We start from the raw sequence: 22,562 nt of genomic DNA, 5'->3' as shown, positions 1-22,562 counted from the left end.
TCAGGTTCATTAATGTTCCCCAAAACCTATTCAACATCCATAAGGCACAAGTCAAGTGCGCGATAGAATACTCCCCACTTGCCTGGATGAGTGCAACTCCAGTAAGATGCAAGAAGCTTGACACCATCAGAACAATGTGATTGGCACCACATCCACTTTCCACTCTCTTCTTCACAAGCCTCCACTCTCTTCTTCACTAACGCTCATTAGCAGCAGTATGTACAAAATGCGCTGCAGGATTTTGCCAAGGATCTATAGACAGCACCTTCCAAACCGACAACCACTTCCATCTGGAAGGACAAAGGCAGCAGATGGGAACACCACCATCTATAAGTTTTCCTCCAAGTCAATCACCATCCTGATTTGGAAATATATCACTTTTCCTTCATTGTCACTGGGTCAAAATTCTGGAATTCCTTCCTTAATGGCATTGTAGATCAACCTGCAGTGGTTCAAGGTGGTAGCTCACCACTATATTTTCAAGGACAACTCGGGATGGTCAATAAATGCAGGCCAGTCAGCCACACCCACATCCTATGAGGTAATTTAAAAAATTTCTTTGGGGGAGAAAACTGTCAATCTCACCTAGTCAGGTCTACATGTGATTCCAGACCCATAGTAACATGGTTGATTTCTAACTGCCCTCTGAAATGACTGAGAAAGCCAGCAATTCAAGGGCATTTAGCGATGGCCACCTAATGCTGGACTTGCCAGCAATGTCCATCTCCAACAAAGGAATAAAATCTGACCCTCTGCTGAAATGATTCACTGTTGATGGCAAACCCAAGCAACATGAGATGACCTTCATGCTTTCCTTTACTGAAATGCTTTCACTAAAATAGCAGTTCAATTTTAATTAAGTACAGACATACAGAAACTGAGTGTGTTGCTGTGTCAGTGTTTATTATGTCAAATTTGCATGATAGAGTAAATGGTAGACCATCCTTTATCTTTAAAATTGATACTCCTTGCTCTCTAAGAAAGATTTGTTTAAACCATGTTCACACTTCCAAAATGAAATTATCACCCACAGCAGCTTTAGTACCTAACTTATCAAATAATGCATGGCGATATTTGTCACAAAGGTTATTGATTGTTGGGATATTTGGAACATCATACCAATACTTCCTAAAAATTGATTAGATACCTTGTTATAAGCTTTTCAATAAAGACTAGGATTAGTTTAACAATTCAAAGCAAACATTCCTGTCTATTTGGCAAGAATTACAATTCAATTGGATGGGACTGTAATTATAGATAAATATTTAAGCAAGTATTAAAATAATCAAATAAAAGGATGCTATAATTCTTTTTCTGCTGTGACAGGGAGATAGCTTGCCTGTTTTACAAATGAGCACAATGTGACATAGCAGTCTCAAAGAACACACCGCATAATAGACTATCACATTTCATTCGACAGACTTGGTCAAACAATAGAGAAAGAAATTTTGGAGGAACACAAGGGCCAGCAAATTCTGTAGCATGATGCCTGTTTCCTTGCTGTTATGGACAAGGTATTTTGTGCAAAATGGCATGTGTGCTTGCACACTTCCCAACATTTTTGATATGAATGAGGATGGTAGGGCATGTGTAGAATGTATGCAGATTATGATGTCAGTCAGCAAGCAGAGCTGATTCAATTACAGTGGCACCATACTCCACGTTAAATCTCCAGCCAATGCCATCTCCACAACACGCCCAGCTGAACTGGTGTCTATTCATTGGAAACTTAAGGAAAAAAAGTACAGAAATTGCATTCAGCCCAGTGTGTCTGTGCGAGCCATTAAAAAGGCCACCAGCTTAATATCACTTACCACATTTCAGGATCTACTCTTTAAATTATTTACTACCTTCATAAAATCTGCCCATAGGACCTCAACCATCTCCCAGCCAATGAAACCCACCAATTGATGTGCTGAGCTCCCCCATTGTTGAGGATGGGTTACATGGTTCTTCCTCAATCGTTGAGTCGTTTATTGTCCACCACTGTTGATGACTGGATGCGGTTGGATTGCAGAACTGAGATCTGATTCATTGCTGGTGGGATGAAGTAGCTCAGGCAATCGCAGGCTGCTTCTGCTGGCGATATTTCAGTAGATGTCAGAGTAACATCATTCTTTATGTAATCAGTAGTAACATATTCATATCCCCTCACACTTCAGGACAGGAAATTCTGAAACTGGCATAAACATAAAATAGTGCAGGTTCTGGAGATTTGAAACTAAAACAGAAAATGCTGGAAATATTCATTACATCTGGCAACATCTGTGCAGACAGAAAATGGTTCAGGTTGATGACCTTTTCCCAGAGATTAAAACATGGGCCAACTCAGACAATTTTGTACTTTTTTTTCTATCGTTGATCACAGCACAAAGTGGTTTTGACAGCGGTCTGCTTAGCTGAAGAGTGATGTTTGATGATAAAGGTCAGTATATTTTTAAAATACAAGTGTGAGTGGCAGGTAAAGCAAAACAAAAAGTAATTAGAAATTGAAATTCATTGAATGAAAATATGGGCTGTAAGACAGTACATGCTGATGGAGTGAGGGAAGAGAAATATTTCTTTATCGACAGTGCATTGAGACACAAGTACTTGTCAAACACAACCTCCAATCAAATGAGATGAGATTGAACGAAGGAGCAAACAAAGCTATATACTTTCTATAAACGTGAATCCTGTTTCCCTAGGTCTCAAAATATTTCATTAGGTAAGTTCTGATCCTTTCAGTATGATTGCATTGTTTTTTCAACCAAACTGAACAACAGTTTCAACCTTGAATGTTACAATAAAAACATAAGATATCGAGTCCACTCTGCCATTCAATCATGGCTGATGGGCATTTCAACTCCACTTACCTGCACTCTCCCCGTAGCCCTTAATTCCTTGCGAGATCAATAATGTATCAATCTCTGCCTTGAAGACATTTAATGTCCCGGCTTCCAATGCTCTCCGTGGCAATGAATTCCACAGGCCCACACTCTCCGGCTGAATAAATGTCTCCGCATTTCCGTTCTAAATTGACCTCCTTTAATTCTAAGGCCGTGCCCACGGGTTCTAGTCTTCCTGCCTAACAGAAACAACTTCCCAGTGTCCATCCTTTTTAAGCCATGGATTATCTTGTGTGTTTCTATTAGGTCTGCCCTCAACCTTCTAAACATATGGCAATAAAAATCCTGAATAACAAAATGGACAGAAGCATGCATTTTTTCTATTCATTCATGGGATGTGGACATCACTGGTCCAGCATTTATTTCTCATCCCTAGTTGCCCTTCAGAAGGTGGTGGTGAGTTGCCTTCTTGAACTGCTGCAGTATGTTTGACGTTAGTGTTGTTAGAGAGGAGATTCAGGATTTTGACCCAGTGACACTGAAAGAACAATGATCCATTTCCAAGTCAGGATGGTGAATGGCTTGGAGGGGAATTTGCTGGTGCTGGTGTTCCCATTTATCTGCTATTCTTGTCCCTCTTGATGGTAGTGCTTGTGGATTGCTGTCTAAGTAACCTTGGTGAATGTCGACAGTGCATCTTGTAGACAGTACACACTGCTACTACTGAGTTTTGGTGGTGATGTGAGTGAATGTTTGTGGATGCAGTGCCAATCAACTGAACTGCTTTGTTTGGATGGTGTCAAGCTTCTTTCATGTTGCTGGAGCCACACCCATCTGGATAAGTGGGGAATATTCCATTACACACCTGACTTGTGCTTTGTAGATGGGGAAATAGGCTTTGGGGAGTCAGAAAGTGATTACTCACTACAGTATTCCTAGCCTCTGATCTGCTCTTGCAGCCACAGTGTTTATGTGGCTAGCCCAGTTCAGTTTCTGGTCAATGTTAATTCCCAGGATGCTGATAGTGGAGGATTCAATGATGGCAATGTAATTGAATCTCAAGGGATGGTGGTCAGATTGTCTTCTCTTGGAAATTGTCATTGCCTGGCACTTGTGTGGCAGGAGTGTTGTTGACATTTGTCAGCTTAAATCTAGATATTAATCAGTTATTGCTGCATTCAGTCTCGACGGAGCTCTCGATGAATATTTCTCCTCTGTGTTTACCATGTAGAAAGACATTAAAACTTGGGGAAGTTAGTAGTGATATCTTGGGGACAGTCCATAATCACAGTAGGGGACATATTGGGTGTAGTAGAATGTATGAGGCTGGGTAAATCTCCTAGTCCTGACCAGATATATCCAAGAACACTGCAAGAGGATAGAGAAGAAATTGTAGGGGCCCTCGCAGATATTTTTGTATCAATGTTAGCACGGGTGAGGTCCTGGAAGACTGGAGGGTAGTGATTGTTGTTCCCTTATTCAAGAAGGGCTGCAAAGAGAAACTTGGGAACTATAGACTCGTGAGCCTAACATCTGTTGTAGCTAAGTTACTTGAGAAGATTCTGAGAGATAATTTATTCATGTGTTTGGAAAGACAGGGTTTGATTAGGAGCAGTCAGCATGGCTGTGTGTGTGGGAAATCATGCCTCGCAAATTTGTTAGATTTCTTTGATGAAGTGACCAGGAAGATTGATGAGGGCAGGAGATAGTGTATATGGATTTCAGTAAGGACTTTTGACAAGGTTCCACTTGTAGGTTGCTCTGGAAGGTTAAACTGCATGGAATCCAGTGTGAGCTGGCAAATTGGATGCACAATTGGCTTGATTGTAGGAAGCAGAGGGTAATAGTGGAAGGATGCTTGTGACTAGCGGTGTGCCTCAGGGGTCAGTGCTGGGACCATTGCTGCTTGTTATCTATATCAATGATTTGGATGAGAATGTGCAGAACATGATTAGTAGTTGCAGATGACACTCAAATAGGTAATATCGTGGGCAGTGAGGAAGGTTATCAGAAATTGCACCAGGACATTGATCAGCTGGGTAAAGTGGGCCATGAAATGGCAAATGGAGTTTAATATAGATAAGTGTGAGGTCTTGCATTTTGGAAATTCAAATCAAGGTCGGAGTTTCATGGTGAATGGTAGGGCCTTAAGGAGTGTAGTGCAACAGAGGGACCTTGGGGTTCACGTGCATGATTGTCTGAAAGTGGAGTCACTGGTAGACAGGGCAGTGACGAAGGCTTTTGGTACACTAGCCTTCATCAGTCAAAGCACTGAGTATAGGAGTTGGGAAGTTATGTTGCAGTAATACAGGACATTGGTAAGGCTGCACTTGGCGATTATTGTGTTCAGTTTTGGTCACCCTGCTATTTAACTGGAAAGAGTTTAAAAGAAATTTATAAGGATGTCGCCTGCACTCAATGGTCTGAGTTATAGGAAGAGGTCGAACAAGCTAGGACATTTTTCTTTAGAGCATAGGAGACTGAGGGGGGTATCTTCTAGAAGTGTATAAGACGACGAGAGGCATGGATAGGGTGTATGCACTCAGCCTTTTTCCCCAGAGTTGAGAAATCGAGGTCTAAAGGGCATCAGTTTAAAATTAGAAGGGAAAGAATAAAAGGGAACCTGAGGGGCAACTTTTTTTTTTTACACAGAGGGTGGTCCTCATATGGAATGAGTTGCCAGTGGAAGTTGTTGAGTACATTAACAACATTTAAAAGGCATTTGGACAAATACATGGATAGGAAAGGCTTAGAAGGATATGGACCAATTGTAGGGAAATTGGGTTACTGTCGATGGACACTTAGGTTGGCATGGCGCAGTTTGGGCCATAGGCTCTGTCTCTGTGCTGTAAGACTCTATGAATCGGGAATGGTGCTGAACATTGTTCAGTTATCAGCAAACATCTCCATTTCTGACCTGATGTCAGGAAGGTCACTGATGAAGCAGTTGATTATGGTTGTGCCCAGGACATTACTCTGAGGGACTCCTGCAGAGCTGTCCTGGAGCAGTGGAACAGATGTTAAATGATTAATAATATTCACATATACACAAAGTTAAAAGCCAAGGAAAGTACTAGTTTCTAAAGTCCAGAACACAATCACACGAAACAAATATCAAGCACAACGGTTTAGCACAGTGCTCCCAGGAGTTTTGTGAAACTTACCACCCCACACAGTGAAATTTTCCAAAAAGAATTTTGCAAGAAGTGAAACAGGAACACATTTAATGTATAGTATAAGCTGTTTGGTTTGGACTCACCTCCACGTCAGTGTGTTCTGGTTCAATGCCAGAAATGTAAGTACAAACTCTAGGCTGACAGTACAGTGCAGTACTGATATTCTGCTATACTGTTTGCTATACTATACTATCTTTTCAAAGAAAGCATTAAATTGAGATCGCTTGCCCTTTTCAAGTGGATGATGCAAACAATCCCATGGCGATATTTTGAACAAAATTAGTTGATGTACTGGCCAATTGTCATCCCTCACCAAAATGACAAGAAACAGATTGAAATAACTGTACAGAGGCTGGTATCCAGCCACCAAGTCACCCTTTATTTACACATGGACGGTCCTTGACTACAGTACTACCTCACATAAAGTCAGGCACCAGATTGTCAGTGTCTCCGACAATCACTCTTTTTTTTAAAATGTTAGCCAGGATTCCCTGACTGGTCGAGGTTAACAGGGAATTCATTCTGTGGTACAGCTGTCTGGCCTCATTACAATCACAATACAGCTCATCTTGCAAGAATCATATTGCTGTTTGTGGGACAGTGGTAAAATCATCGAATGTTAAGAGTACTGAAGGAGACCATTCAGTACATTATCTCTGTGCTGGCCCTTTAACTCCAGACCCACAAACTGTCCTCTGAGCAATAAATGCTGGCCTAGCCAGAGGAGCCCTCATCCCATGAATAAGTAGTTAAAAACAAAACAGGCAATAAAGAATTTGGGGACATTCTAATATGCTATAAAAGGTGCTGTAAAAGGGAAGAAATTTACTTTATGGCAATATCACTGGACTAGTAACCTAGACCACCCAGTTAAATGGTATGGCTTTAATCCTATCACGGTAATGCGTTGCAGAGGCAACAAGAACATTTACACGTGTGTTGTCTGAAATTATAGAGAGTGATGGTTGAGGCGCCAAGTGTCTTTCCATCACATGGCTGACTGGGAAGCTCCATAGTGATGTACAGCACAGAAACAGATCCTTTGGTCCAACCCGTCCATGCCAAACAGATATCCCAACCCAATCTAGTCCCACCTGCCAGCACCCGGCTCATATCCCTCCAAACCCTTCCTATTCATATACCCATCCAGATGCCTTTGAAATGTTGCAATTGTACCAGCCTCCACCACATCCTCTGGCAGCTCATTCCATACATGCACCACCTCTGCGTGGAAAAAAAATGCCCCTGAGGTCTCTTTTATATCTTTCCCCTCTCACCCTAAACCTATGCTCTATAGTTCTGGACTCCCACACCCCAGGGAAAAGACTTTGTCTATTTATCCTATCCATGCCCCTCATGATTTTATAATCCTCTATAAGGTCACCCCTCAGCCTCTGATGCTCCAGGGAAAACAGCCCCAGCCTATTCAACCTCTTCCTGCAGCTCAAACCCTCCAACCCTGACAACATTCTTGTAAATCTTTTCTGAACCCTTTCAAGTTTCACAACATCTTTCCAATAAGAAGGAAACCAGAACTGCACATAATATCCCAACAGTGGCCTAACTAATGTCCTGTATAGTCGCAACATGACCTCCCAACCCCTGTACTCAATACTCTGACCAATAAAGGAAAGCATACTGTTCTTATCACTTCTTAGCTTTGAGTGTGCTGGATGAATAGTACAAATAGATACTCAAGCCATTCAGCCATGTTATGACACTATTTGGTTCACTAATGGGGAAGGAGATCTGTCATTCTTACCCAGTCAGATATGCATGTGACTCCAAACCCACAGCAATGTTGGTAACGAGGAATAGGTAATAGATGCTGGCTTGGTCTGTGATACCAATATCCCATGCATGAATTTTTTTAAAAAGGTGATGAAATAATGCTCATTTCAAGAGGACAAATGAAACCAAGAGCCCAAAGCAATGGAATTGATGAAAATTTGTAGTTTTAGTTAGTGGAGATTAAGCAAACTCCACTTATTTAAGGATGTGCAGTTATATTCAGGATGGAACAAGGAGGAATGATCACTCAAAACAAACAAGTAGCAATAACAGCCTGACATACTCTGGAAGTCATCAACCTAGCAGGGGCATTGAATCTGGAAGACAAATATCTTGCTCCAGTGATATACTCATCATGGGAACAGAGACTGTAGAGAAGGAGCAGATACTAGACAAACTGTCAACAGTACAATTAGCTATTAAAAGAGACTGACAAAAGTGGGACTGACTAGAATTAGTAAACAGGCTGATTTTTATTATGCATAGTTAGTAACATGTCAGTGCAAATTATAACACACCTTTAATTTATGAAAAAGGAAATGTTTGGAGATACACATTTGTACACTGCACATTTGGATGTTGCCATAATTATGAGATCTGTTGTCAGTTGCTTTCATTTTAGAAGATTAGCTATTAAAACACACTACAAGAAAAAATGTCTTGCCAAAGCCCTGTATAGTTAGTAGTAAGCAAGACTTAATACTAACGCAGTCATTTTGTCACTAGTTTCATCAATTCAGTGTTAACAGATACAAAGGCTAGATATTGTATAGTTACACTTCTAACTCAAAGGAACAGACATCTTGAAATCTTATGACCTAACTTGATGTTTTTCTGATGAACACCTCACCACCACCACACATTCAATAATGATTGAACCTTTGACTCTACCATTAATAGCTGCTTCATTATTGTGATATCAAGGTAGTGGTGGTGTTTGCATCTGATTCACAATATTCAGCTTTATTCACAATCTCTTTTTTTTAAAGTTAAATGGCTGCTTTAAAACAGGACCTGATCAACATCTAAACTTAGACTGGTGTCAAGTAATATCCATGTGACTTCATTGTCAATGATAACCATTTCTAACAAGGTAACATCCAATCACCTCAACAGAGGGATCTGTCACACAGTAGGTACCACTCATGGCTCTCGAGTCAGAAAGTTTGGATTCAAGACCAACACCAGGACTTGATGTTTTCAGGAAAATCAACAGTGGTCAACGTGGCTATTTATTGCAGATCTGTATTGAACTCAAATTTCACCTGGGGTTATGGGTTACTCCCGTAGAATTATAGAATCCCTATAGTGTGAAAACAGGCCATTCAGCCCATCGACCCTCTGAAGAACACCCTACCCAGACCTAACCCCCCATCCTATCCCTGTAAATCCACATTTCCAATGGCTAATCCACCTAACCTGTACATCCCAAGACACTAAGGGGCAATTTAGCATGGCTAATCCACCTAACCTGCTTATCCCAAGACACTATGGGACAATTTAGCATGGCTAATCCACCTAACCTGCATATCTCTGCACTGTGGGAGGAAACCCAAGCACACACGGGGAGTATGTGCAAACTCCACGTAGACAGTCGCCAAGGCTGGAATCAAACCTGGGTTGTGAGACAGCATTGCTAACCACGTTACCACTATGTCGCTTGAACTATCCATTGATGTTTCCATTACACCACCGCCTCCCTTTCGAGAGCTCCATTTTTGGATCACCAACCGCAGCTATTTCACAAAGGTCTGTGAAGCTCATGTTGTTAGCTGACACTATGGAGTCTATCTGGTACTTCATGTTCACTTGATGCTCTCCATCTGCAGTCATCATGCTAATCAGTCACAAACCACTTATCCCCTGACAATGTGAACCTGTTCATGTGACACAGACGGATTTATCAGATGGAAGTATGAATGAATTAGGCTGATACTTTCATGGAGTTTAGAAGAATGATTTGATGGAAATACACAAGATTCTGAGAGTGTTCAATAGGCTAGACACAGAGACTTGTTGGGGAATACAAAATAGAGGGACACAGTCTCAGGGTAAGTGGGCAATTATTTAGAATGGAGATACAGGGAAATTACTTACTCAAGGATTTTTAAAAAAATCTTTGTCCCAGAAGGTTGTAGACACTCATCATCGAGTACATTTGACACCGGGTTAGGCAAATGTTAGTCTCTCAGGAAGTGAAGGCAAATGGAGAGCAGGTGACAAAGTGGAATTGAACCAACATTCTGGCCATAATCGTATTGAATAGTAGAGCACACGCAATAGGTTGCATAATGTCCACCTACTCCCATTTCTTGCATTGTTAAAATTATCAATTAACAAACACTATCTGTGCACTATACAATACATAGTACTGGAATAACATTGTCAAAAAGTAGGATTTCCTAAGAGAAAGCTGTGCATTTATTGCAATTGACCTGTATTCATCTGACCTGCTTGCACTTGGCAGCCTCCAAAGAAGTTGGATGTCAAGAACAACTTTGGCAGCTCTTGCAATGGGAGCAAACCTGCTCCAAAATTGGAGATGTCAGTGTTGGTCACAGATAGCTCAGATTTTATCCACAGTTTGATACTCAAACAGGCTGGTATTAATATGCCAGCAGTGCAAACGCATAAAATCCATCAATGTCTCCTTTATTTTGGGCCATTTCCACTAGGAATTTACTGAGGAAGAAAAGCACAGTGGAAGTTCATTAGAATTTCTCACTGGACAAATCAAACATACCCAGCTTTCTGATGCTGGGATTGCTTCAAATACCTCTGAGTATTTCGTAATCTTGGGGACCCTTAGTCTGTCAAAATACTGTCATTTGAATTAACCTACCTACTTGGGAGAGAAAATAATTTTATTTGTAACATTTTCAGAGGATGAAAAATATTCTTATTTATGGATGGAAGAGGAAGGAAATATTCATGCTCTGACCTGACTCAAATTTTAACTGATTTGCATATCTGTTCTAGTTGTCAACAAATGTAACTGATGCAAAGTTCTGGCAGTTAAAAGCACTTTTTTTGTGTGTGTGGGACTCTTCTGAAAACATGAAGGTTTCAAATTGAAAAGCAAAGTCATAGAATCCTTACAGTGCGGAAGCAGGCCATTCAGCCCATTGAATCCATACTGACTGTCCTAAGAGCATCCCACCCAGACTAATTCCGCCCAACCCCCACCTCATCTCCACAACCTCACATTTACCTTGGCTAATATATTGAACCTGCACATCCCTGGATTCTGAGGGTAATTTAGCACGGCCAATCCGCCTAACCTGCACATCTTTGGACTGTGGGAGCAAACTAGAGCACCCGGAGAAAGCCCTTGCAGACACGGGGAGAATTTACAAACTCCACACAGACATTTAAAACTGGGTTAGGCAAGTTTTACTCTCTCAGGCCCAAATGTTCAGCTCTCCAATAGGACAAGACGACACAAGACCTGAAGGCTGGAATCGAACCCGTGTCTCTGGCACTGTGAGGTAGCAGTGCTAACCACTGAGCTACTGTGCTGAGTCTTCTCGCTCTGCTTCTGCTTCACCGTTACACTGCTCTGTACATTTTGCCATTGTGAATCTTTATGAATTTCAGATCATGTTTTACTCAAACTCCTGGAATGACTTCTTGTTTAGGTTCAATCTGAACTGACTCTACCTTTGGTCTTACTATCCCCTTCTAGCAATAATGTAATCTTTTATAACTTTGACTGCCTGTGTTACTTATTTAGAATAACAAAATTAAGCAGAAACAAAGGCACAAGGAAGTCTGATATCCTCTTACAGAATTGACATTCCTCTGCAAGATTAATACTGATTGCCTGAATGAAAGAGCATACAAGATGTTTCAATTATTTCACTTTCCATTTGGTATAGATGCTCATCATGTGTTATGTCTTGGAGATAAGCAGAGATGATATCTTGAGTAGGTGCAAACACAGTTTTATTCAATGGTCTCATGCTTACTGTAGCTTACTTCAGTTTAGCTGTCCTTTCCTGAAGTGATCACTGTCAGGCTTCACTAATCACACACAGTGAACAGAGAACAGATACCAGACACACACACACACAGGTATGATGAACAGTTGAAGAATTGAACACGAGACTCACATTATAGATAGCTTGAGCAAACGTCTTTCGTTTGCTGCTGGAATGAAATACATATTGATTCAGGTCTTGTGTCTTCTTGTCCTATTGGAGAGCTGAACATTTGGGCCTGAGACAATGGTCAATTTGTCATCAATTCATCACCAAAACAGGGGTTATTTCTGGTGATCCCTCTAGAATTTAGAGGGCCTGGTGTTAACTTTGAGCTTGATCTCCTTTCTTTTTCAACTTTGTCTGTTGCATATGCACACATACATCTGCGAAAGTTCTTTAGATTCCAACTGCCAACATTATGCATTGTTCAGATGACTGCTATTGACTGTAATCTCTTCAGGTTTAGCTTCCTGTCAGAAGTAATTGTTTATTTTTACACGTCCCACCTTGGGGAGGATTTTTTAAACATCACTTTGATTGTATTTAGCTCCTAAACGTCAATTCCTCTTTGCGAAAGTAGTAAAATATTTTGCATTCATTTATCACATACAAACAGTTTGCCCAGAGTCCGTCACTTCGAATTCTCTTGTCTCAAAGATATTGAAGATTTTTGTGGTTTGAGAGAGATTCGGAAATATCAGAATGAATGATGGACTGTGCTAATTCCCTCAGGTTACTTTTTTTTGGGAAGATATGATTTGACTTGACAATCTCGCACTTCTCATTTGGAATATGAACTGTTATTGGATGTTAACATTAGTCAGGATCAGTGGAGAGGATGTTGATGTGGGGGTGGGACCTAAGGCAGGCTGGCAGGCACAGAACTCATTGATGGTGTCCAGTGTTCCAGTTTCTTGTCATGATTCTGAAAAAATGGCCTTCTTTTCCAAAAGGCTGGGTCAGGCATTGAATGGCTAACCTGCCCAAATGTTCCAGTTAGCCCTTGGGTGCCTGCCAGTATCAGGATTATTGCAGGTACCTGGAGTAGCCTGGGTTATATAAAAGGGAAAGTCGCCGTAGTCTTACCAGACCAGGGGACTGCTCTCCCATTGACGGTCACCATGGCTCAAGTGAGGGGACAGGTTGAGGAGGAGACTCCTTCATGGGTTACCTCAGGTGGTGCAGGGGTTGACCCCACATTGTTGCTGTCACTCTGCATGGCAAACCAGCTATCCAGCCAACTGAGCTAACCAAGCCACAAGACTGGGTTATAAAGCATTACAGGTTCACTTTGAGGCCACCCCACTCTAGAACATGAACAAAATGAACAGGAGACTTCAACTAATATTCCTACTGACTCACCATATCCCTTGATTTCCTGGAAGACTCACAATCAGTCTCAGACTTAAGTGTATTAACTGAATGGGCGGGGGAAAACAGTTAACAACCCTGTGGAGTGTTGAATTACATATTTTGTCAATCCTTTACATGAAGTAATTTCTCCTCATCACACTCAACAATACCACTTTCATCTTAGACTATGTCCCCAAGCTGTAAATATCCACAGTGTATTGTTCATTGTCCATGTTTCAATGAGGTTGCTACTCGTGCTTTGAAACCTCAGAGAATATGCACTCAATTTACTCAGCCTATTATCACAGGTTAGCTCCATCTTTTCAGAGATTACTTACGTGAACCCTCACAATACTTCTACTCAGAATGGTGGTCCTGCAGCTATAGCCTTAAAAGAAGTACTGAGAGCACACGATTCCCAAAACAGGCAGCGATGTGGAGGTCAGGGAGCATGACCATGAAGAATTTCTAACTCTCATGGTCTGAGAGAAGTCAGAGGGAGTGGAATTTGCAAATTTGAGAGGCTGCAACCAGGGACTTGTGGGATTGGTCCTCAGAGAGGCCCAATATCTGCTTGTGATTAATCTGAACTTAGTGGGTTTGAGGGGAGGGGGGCTAGTTCTGGTGGTGGAGGGAAACGCAGAAGGTAAGAAGTACAGCTATGAATCTGATTGGAGTTGGGGTAATTTTGCGAAAGAGAGGTGCAACTCAGCCCTGTGGGTTAGAGGGGCCTTCCTTCATCTTTCGGTCATTGGGGTCCCAATAACTTTTTACCTTCCTTATTCTCTTCTGGCTGACAAACTCTTTTCTGTCAGGTTTCGTCTTAGTCTGTCCCTCAGAATTGAGGATAACTTTTTTCTACCCAGTTCGATGTGCTGAAAAGTCCAAGGTCCGAGCTGAGGCAGGTGTTACTGAAAGGGCTGGGTAGAAGAATTCAGAAACTAACGCCTTAATGCTGGAAAAGTTAGCTTTGTAATGGACACCACTGTTGGACCACCTTTGTTCACAGGGCAGGGCAGCACTACAGCCTCACTCATCTAAAACTGTAGCTCAGGTGTCAACATCATGAGTGGGCTCCAATCTGCAAAGGTAAACACAATGGTGCTCAATGCTGCCTGACATTAGGAACAGGCTCCCAAAGAGAGAAGACAGTGGGATCTTTTGCATGCGCATAGTCTTCACCACACCATGCAGTAAAATTGCTGCCACTACCTTCTGTCAATGTATTTTGTTTTATTCACAAATGGGATCTGGGCATCACTGGCTGGGCCAGCATCCTATCTCTAGTTGATGAGCTGCCTTTTTGAACTGCTGCAGTCCATGGGCTGTGGGTAGATGCACAATGCTGTAAGAGAGAGTGAGCAAGCTCCAGGATTTTGACCAGTGACAATGAAGGAACAACAATATATTTCCAGGTCAGGACAGAGTGTGCCTTGGTGGGGATCTTCCCACATATCTGCTGCTCTTGTCCTTCTAGCCGGAAGTGGTCACGGGCTTGGAAGGAGCTGTCGAAGCAGCCTTTAAGAGTTTCTGCAGTGCATCCTCTGAATGGAACATGTTGCTACTACTAAGCATTGGTGGTGGAAGGAATGGATGTTTGAGGCTGTACAGCCGCAACATGACCTCCCAACACCTATGGTGCCAGTCAAGTAACCCTTGATTGAGAAGTTCATGCTCAATGTACCAAGACAACATTACTACATGAGATTGTTAGAGCTATTTGGAACAAAATTGCAGGTTAGGTAGTGGGTAACAAGCAATTCTTCATTCATTTCACAGCCCCAAACCACTTGCGGTGATAACATTCTCACAATACTGGTAGGCAGGCAATTCTAGACTTCTGACAAAGCATTTAGAGTCAATAGAGTCATAGAGATGTACAGCATGGGATCAGACCCTTCAGTCCAACTTGTCCATGCTGACCAGATATCCCAACCCAATCTAGTCCCACCTACCAGCACCCAGCCCATATCCCTCCAAACCCTTCCTATTCATATACCCATCCAAATGCCTCTTAAATGTTGCAATTGTACCAGCCTCCACCACTTCCTCTGGCAGCTCATTCCATACACGTACCACCCTCTGCGTGAAAAAGTTGTCCCTTAGGTCTCTTTTATATCTTTTACCTCTCACCCTAAACCTATGCCTTCTAGTTCTGGACTCCACCTACCTAGGGAAGAGACTCTGTCTATTTATCCTATCTATGCCCCTCATAATTTTATAAACCTCTATTAGGTCACCCCCTCAGCCTCCGACGCTCCAGGGAAAACAGTCCCAGCTCATTCAACCTCTCTCTATAGCTAAAATCCTCCAACCCTAGCAACATCCTTGTAGATCTTTTCTGAACCCTTTCAAGTTTTACAACATCTTTCCAATAGGAAAGAGACCAGAACTTCATGCAATTTTCCAAAAGTGGCCAAAACAATGTCCTGTACAGCTGCAACATGACCTCCCAACTCCTGTACTCAATACTCTGAAGAATAAAGGAAAGCATACCAAACACCTTCTTCACTATCTTATCTTCCTGCGATTGCACTTTCAAGGAGCTATGAACCTGCACTCCAAGGTCTCTCTGTTCAGCAACACTCCCTAGGACCTTACATTAAGAGTATAAGCCCTGCTAAGATTTGCTTTCCCAAAATGCAGCACATCTAAATTAAACTCTAATTGCCACTTCTCAGCCCAATGTCCCACCTGATCAAGATCCCATTGTAATCTGAGATAACCTTCTTTGCTGCCCACTACACCTCCAATTTTGGTGTCATCTGCAAACTTACTAACTATACCTCTTACGCTCATTTGCAAAGAAACATCAACAAGCGTGGATAGTGTGCAACCTGGAGGTGCTGCTCGTGTAGTCCTCAGTGGCAAATCGGCTGTTAAACCATTTCCAGCAGGAGTACGTTTGATGATGTTCACATCTAATAGTCTGAGAGAGAGAGAGAGAGAGATGGGATTTTTTTGGATGGAGTAGAATGTAGGGGGGTGGGGGGGGCAAAATGGGAGCAGGTGGAGGTAGCAGGGAGTTGGAGGCCAGGTGAGGAAGGGGGAAGAGAGCTGCCCTGAGGTCCATCAGAATGGTTTTGCACTTCAACCTTGCCAGCAGAGCTAGAAGGTCAACATGCCAAATCTACTGCTATAATGAAATCTGTGACTTTTATTCAAAAGTAATTCAATTGACCTTGCCACAACTGAAAGTAGCTCCACAGAAGACCACTACTTTGCTGATTTATCAGCCACAGTTATATAGACAAAATAATAAATGTCATCACTTATGTCATTTACTACACCAATAAACATGATGTAGCACATTCACACATAATGCCAACTATCAGCATTTTAAACTCAATGGTCCCTTCTAACTGCATTAAGTGCAATTATACTCACTCAGATATTTAACAATTTCTATCAGCAAGGTATCTGCTTTCAGAACCAAAGTCTTAACGACTATTAAAATTTGTCATTCCGCTAATAGCTGCAGGCTACAACCATTTTATACCGGAATTAATTTTCTACAATCTGTAAGCTTGGAAAGGAGTTGAGGACTATACATATGTATAGTGTGAATGTTTTCTCAGTCGTCCCATTATTACCTCCCAAATAGAAGCACCCTCTGGTTACTGCATTAAACCCTTTATAGAATGGCAGTATTGAAAGAGGCCATTCGGTCATAGAATAACAGAGATGTACAACATGGAAACAGATCCTTCGGTCCAACTCGTCCATGCCGACCACATATCCTACCCTAAACTAGTCCCATTTGCCAGCACTTGTCCCATATTCCTCTATATCCTCCCTATTCATATACCCATCCAGGTGCCTTTTAAATGCTGCAATTGTACCAGCATCGACGACTTCCTCTGGCAGCTCATTCTATACAGCCTTTGTGTGAAAAAGTTGCCCTTTAGGTCCCTCTTAAATTTTTCCCCTCGAACCTTAAACCTTTGTCTTCTAGTTCTGGACTCCCCCACTCCAGGGAAAAGACCTTGACTATTTATCCTATCCATGCCCCTCATGATTTTATAAACTTTTATAAGGTCATCCCTCAGCCTCCAACGCTCCAGGGAAAAAAAGCCCCAGACTATTCAGCCTCTCCCCATAGCTCAAATCCTTCAACCCCGGCAACATCCTTGTAAATATCTTTTCTGAACCCTTTCAAGTTCACCACATCCTTCGGAGAAGAGGGAAACCAGAATTGTACACAATATTTCATAAGTGGCCTAACCAATGTCCTGTACAGCATCAACATGACCTCTCAATGCCTGTACTCAATATTCTGACAATTGGTTCATTGTCCTTGTGTCACCTCTTTGAAGGAAGGATCCAATTTGTCTCATTCCCATATTATTTACCCTCATAGCCTCCAGATGGTGTTGAGATTCAACACACAAGAGGCTAAAACCCATGCAATATTGGGGTAAGACTGGCCAATAGGGGAAAAGTGAATGCAAGTCATGAGCCAACTTTACCTCTCACCTGATTCATATTTCTATTGTTTAAAATAAGACGTAAAACGGGCTGCCTGGTCACCTTGTTGTACAGAAGATTTGACCAACTGCAATCTGTTTGGGAAATCATCTTCAATCCAGCAGCTGTACAAGATAAAGCAGAATGCTGTTTCTCACATCATGTTGAATCATGATGGATGTTGTTTGTTAACATACATCAGGCCGTACTATTTACAATTGTTTTATTAATTCAAGACAACTCAACCATAGGTGGTTACCAGGGAAACCATAATGTGGACTGCGCCTGACAATTTGTTTATCAGCTGATCAAAACAATTTTGATATAGATAGCTACAGTAGGGTGAGAGGTCATGTCCTATCTCTGTGAAAAAATTGAATCTCAGGCTGTTACCATGCAAAAATATAGAACTTACAGCTACAGAACAGAGTTTGGAGTACAGATCAAACATTAATGGCTTCAGTCTTCCTAATATTTAGTCAACAACAACTTGCATTCATGTAGCAGCCTCAATACAGCAAATACACCCCACAGAGCTTGACAACGATTTTCAAAAGAAATTTGACACTGAACCACATTAAAATAGTAAAAAACCCAAGAACTATGGATGCTGGAAATCAAAACGAACAGAAATTGCTGGAAAAACTCAGCAGGTCTGGCAGCAGCTGTGAAGAGAAAACAGAGTTAACGTTTCAGGTCTAGTGGCCCTTCTTCTGAAGGCGGTTCTGAAGCAGAGTCACTAGGCCTGAAACGTCACCTCTGCTTTCTCTCCACAGCTGCTGCCATACCTGCTGAGTTTTTCTAGCAATTTTTGCTTTTGCTTAAGATATCGATAATCGGTTATCTTAAGCAAAGGAGGAGAGATTCTTATAGAGGAGGAGAGTTTTAGGGAGAGAATTTCCAGAGCTTTGGACTAATCCAGTCAAATACACAGACGACCATGGTGGAGCAAAGATAATCAGTCACAGGAAGTTATAGTGCACAAGAAAACCATGCAGCTCATTGTGTCTGCACTGCCTCTCCAAATGAGCAGCATGACTTAGTGCCATTCTCCTGTCTTTTCCCCAAACTCTTCTACTTTTTTCCACTATTTAAATATTCATCCCGTGCCATCTTGAATACCTTTATCGAACCTACCTCCACCAGGCTTCCAGGTGAGAATGGCCTGAATTGGACAATTGCAGAGATCTCAGGGGTGTAGACCTGTCGGAGATTATTTCAGAGAATTTTAAAAACAATGGTGACAATTAAAAGATCTTGCTGCACAGAGATTCCATGTTGGGCAGTGAGTGCACCAGTTCTGCACACCAGGATATTGTGAACCATGGATCATGAGAAAGAGAACCTCTGCTGTATGCACTAGATACTCAAATGTAACCCCATGAACATTTTTGTTAACCTTTGGGGAACAGTTCAGCACTCTAGTGGCCTAAGATGAATTGTGGATCAAAGCACTGGTGTATTTTTAAGGCAATAAGAAATGACCATCACAAAACTGCTTCACTATTGCTTTCTTATAACTGAAAACAACAAAATGCACTTGTCTATCCCTATCACTTCACTTGTAGGACTGCTCTCTCACTAGAAAAAGATGACTGATGATGATAGCCACAGCTGGTGCAGGAATTTGAACCCACGCTGTTGGCATCAGTCTGCACTGCAAATCAGCCATCTAGCCAACTAAGCTAGCTGACTCCCAACAAGGTGACCCTCTTTCTCAACCTCCCCTCGCCAGAGGTGTGTTGACCCCCAGGTTAAATCACCAACAGTAGTAATGTCCAAGTAGTTCTCACCTAATTTTACCGTATCTTTGTGTTCCTTCATCTGCCTCAGCACCTTCACAATGTTCCCATTTTCAGCAACTCGTCTGTGCAACACATGATCCCCACTTCTGCCAGTTGCTCAGACCCAACAACACCACCAATTTGCAGAGGTGACTGAATGTCAACTACAGTTGTATACAGTTCCTAGTCCCTACTCACCTTAACAGGGACCATCATCACTACCATCATATTCTTCAAGCAGAGCTTTAAAAACAGGCAAAGAAAAAAGAAGATGAACTACATAACAAACCTTGAACAATAACGAAGGCTGCAGATGCGTGTTTTTTCAAACATTTTCATACAACACAGAAAAGTAGTGAAGCTGGAGGGGAAATAGTGACTGCAGGATTTAATGCATAGAAAGGTGAAGCAATACATTTTGCAAGGATGAATGACTGTGGCAATATAAAATAAGTACCAATGTTGAAGGGGATGCAGGCACAGAATGAGTTGGGTGTTTAATATGGAAATAGTTGAAGGTGCAGGGCAAATTGACAAAATGACTCATAAAACAGATGTGATCTAGTTTCCTTGCTCTTTCACGGGATGTGAACATTGCTGGCTGGGTCAGCTTTTGCTCCTCGTCCCTAATTGCCCTTGAAAAGAGCTGTCATCCCCAATTGATACAGTTAATCCAGTGTATATGCACCTGAAGTACTTGGCTAGACTAAGAGAAGCATAGAGTACAAATGCCAGAAAATTATGTGAAATCTTTATAAATTATTAGTTAGGCTTCAGCTAACTAATAATTCTGGGAATCGCAGTTTAGAAAGGATTTCAAGGCCCTATATTGGGTACAGATGAGATTCACTAGATTGGTATCAGAGATGAGGGATAAACAGGAGAGATCTTCCAAAAGCTCGTACAGATACAAAGGCCTAAATGGCTCCCTTCTGAGCTGTAAAAGCCTATATTTACATAATAGTGGAATTTAAACACAAAAATAGCACACTCGTTAAAATACTCCGCAAACTATGCCTTTGGGTTTATTCAATGACTGCAAACAGTGGGTCTATTATTATGTTCCATATTTTGCAGCATAAACACTTTGTGAGTGATACTGCGGGAAATTAGTCATTGCAAACATTCAAGTTGGAGAGTCTTAGTTCGAAATGTGGAAAACATTAAAAGGAAAGATAGGGAAAATATCCAGTTGAAATTGTTATTGTCTTCTCTTTTGACCTGGAGCTGGAAACTCAAAGGCATCTTCCAGTCTGCAACATTCCTGTATCAAAGGGTAACTCAGTTGGTTCCTGGTTACAGGAATTAGAATCTGTACTGGCTATACAGGGGCAGGTTATCGTCACAAGTTTCACAACTGCAGTGCCATATGTGGTCTTTTCACTATTCAACAATGAACCATCTCAATATCATGGGTTACCTGCACAGATTACATATAAACGTGGAGGTTCCAAATGGCTCAATGTGTTAGGACAATGAGTGACTGATCCATTTGGAGTCAATGCAACAAGCTAACCTGTCATTTGACTCCAGACTACTCTTTCAGAGCAAACCAAAAGTCAGCTTAATATACTGTGCAAAACCTGTAACAAAAACATAACCAAACAGTTAACAGAAACTTATATAAAGTGAATGAAAACTTACCAAATCTAAATAACATGATCTGGGGTGATGATGCACTCCAGCCCCTGCGGTGCCCACCAATATCTGTTGTGCCAGTGAGCACTGTGTGTTCCCTCTCACCAGTTACCAGAGTGTGATGTGATACAGAGGAGAACAGTCAGGCACAATGAATCTCCTCCATGGCCTGCTGCCTGGATCAGTTAATGGCCACTTTGGCCAAGCAGGTGCTGGCTCACAAGGAGGTCCTCTGATCCGCTTGCCCGTCCCTGCATTGGGTGCCTGTGCTTGGATTATTCATCTCAGCCTGGGTGAATATAAAAATGCCACCATTAACATATCAGTCAAACTAGGCTATAGAAGGGAGATAAGCTGGCTGCTCCTGAAAATATTCAATTCAGCTGTGCTACAGTTGTACGCAGTAATGGTTTTGAATGAGACTTTATGGCAGAGCACTCAGAAAGCAGTGGCAGAATCAGACAGAGTCAGCGTGGAAATATGAAGAGGAAATCATGCCTGACAAATCTGTTGGAATTCTATGAAGACGTAACTTGTAGGAGCCAGTCGATGTGGATTGGGGGAGCCAGTCGATGTGGTATATTTGGACTTGCAGAAAGCGTTTGAAAAAGTTGCACATAAGGGATGATTGTGCAAAGTTAAAGCATATGGGATTGGGGGCAGTGTACTGAGATGGATAGTAAACTGGTTGGCAGAAAGGAAACAAAGCGTAGGAATTAATGGATCCTATTCAAATTGGCAGGCAATAACTAGTGGGGTCCCACAAGGATCGGTGCGAGGACCCCATTGTATGGTATGGTACTAGGATGATTTGGATGAGAGAACAAAATGTAACATCTCAAAGTTTGCAGATGATACCAAGTTGGGTGGGAGGGTGAAGTGTGACAAGGATGCAGAGGTCCTTAAACATAATCTGGACAGGTTGGATGAGTGGGGAAAACAGTGGCAGATGCAATTTAATTTGGATAAATGTGAGGTTATTCACTTTGGAAACAAAAACAAGAAGGCAAATCACTACCTGAATGGCTGTAAATTGGGAGACGGGAGTGTGCAGTGGGACCAGGGTGTCCTTGTGCACCAATCGCTGAAGGTAAGCATGCAGGTGCAGCCGGCAGTAAAGAAGGCAAATGGTATGTTGGCCTTCATTGCGAGAGGTTTCGATTACAGGAGCAGGGTGTGTTGTTGTAGTTATACAGGGCCTTGGTGAGGGCACACCTAGAGTATCATGTGCAGTTTTGGTCTCCTTTTCTGAAGAAGGATGCTCTTGCTCTTGAGGGAGTGCAGCGAAGGTTTACCAGGCTGATTCAAGGGATGGCGGGACTGACGTATGAGGGGAGATTGACTGACTAGGTTAGGATTGTTTTTGTTGGAGTTCAGACAAGTCCAGGGGATTTCAAAGAGACTTAGAAAATTCCAACAGGTCTAGATAGGATAGATGCAAGGAGGATGTTCCCGATGGTGGGTGCATCCAGAACGAGTGGTCACAGTCTGAGGATTGGGGGTGGACCATTTAGGACAAAGATGAGGAGACATTTCTTCACA

Source organism: Chiloscyllium plagiosum, unplaced genomic scaffold, assembly GCF_037043375.1.
Source record: "Chiloscyllium plagiosum isolate Xiang-an unplaced genomic scaffold, Cpla_swu_hap1 HiC_scaffold_8, whole genome shotgun sequence".
NCBI lineage: Eukaryota > Metazoa > Chordata > Chondrichthyes > Orectolobiformes > Hemiscylliidae > Chiloscyllium > Chiloscyllium plagiosum.
Note: the sequence above shows the minus strand (reverse complement) of the source record.